Below are 1348 nucleotides of genomic sequence, written 5' to 3'. Positions count from 1 at the left end.
AATAACTATTTTAGTTATTTTGTTTTGATTGTATAATATTATTCTTGGGTATACTTGAAACTTCTAAAGTATATTATTATATATCTATGATAGTATCACGGTTTGTTGTTGATGTATAACGCGTTATAAGTACCTAATAGATATTATGATATGATTAATTTGGAATTTATCATTAATACCTATTATAGGTCAATTTTTTTTAAATACTATAGACTATAATATAATATTATGTCTTATACCTAGACTGACATACCGTCTCCGCTCAGAATCGTTTTTCTTATACAATGATATTATATCATTGAATTCAAATTTAATACCATCCATTATACAGTGACCCACTTGTAACCTACTGTACAGCAGAACAAAATCCACTTACCCACCTTTTTTACATTTATTTTAAAAATTAAAATAATATTTAAAACTGAAATTAATTGTTTTAAAAAAATCAAAACAGCCAATTAGGTATACAATTTTTTTAATTATTTTATGAGAATTTTTAAGTATAAATATTTTTAAGTTAAATTATTTTTTTTCAAAGTTATTACTTTTCAAATTAATGAGTTACTTCAAACAATTTTGACATTTTAAAAATCATAAAAATTAAACCACTTGAATTCTGATTTCTATTAATGGTTTCGATAAATGTCAATAAAATTTAATTTTAGATTCTGAGTGGAACGATGAATGTATTGATTTTACAATGATGTGTGTTTTTTTTTTTATTTATATTTTTATTTATTTATTTTTTTTGTGTCTATGTACACGATAAGTAGTCGAAATAATGCTACGATTTTCAACTTCAGTATTTTGTTCGATTGGAAAGTGAATATCGTTGGTGCATTGGGGAGGTCAAAATTTAAATTTCCCAGTAGTTTTCAAAAGCGCCGGGAAAAACAAAAGAAATATTAAGGAAAAACTGGAATTTTTACGCAAAATCGATTTTTCACAAAATTGAATTTGGTTTTTGGTGTAACTTTAAAAAAAATGACCGTAGATACATGAAATTTTGACTTAATGTTTATCTTAGCATTTTATATACACCATAACATTTTTAAAATATTTTGATTTATTTTGAGCTCTTTACGGACATTTTCATTTTCCATTTTTTTTTAGTTTTTTTTCTAAAAATATCAATAAAATGTTATTTTTTGGATAAAAAAACTTGAAAATTTAATAGAAGGCTCCTAGTATATTGTTTCAAAGGCAGATGAAAAATATTAAAAATCGTTAGTCACAGTTTTTTTTATAAGCATTTAAAGTTCAAAAAATGACAAAATATGGAAAAATCACGAAAATTTGCAAATTATTTCGAGTTAGAAATTCATAAAAATTTTTCTTTTAAATCTAA

Source organism: Acyrthosiphon pisum, chromosome X (assembly GCF_005508785.2).
Source record: "Acyrthosiphon pisum isolate AL4f chromosome X, pea_aphid_22Mar2018_4r6ur, whole genome shotgun sequence".
Lineage (NCBI taxonomy): Eukaryota > Metazoa > Arthropoda > Insecta > Hemiptera > Aphididae > Acyrthosiphon > Acyrthosiphon pisum.
Note: the sequence above shows the minus strand (reverse complement) of the source record.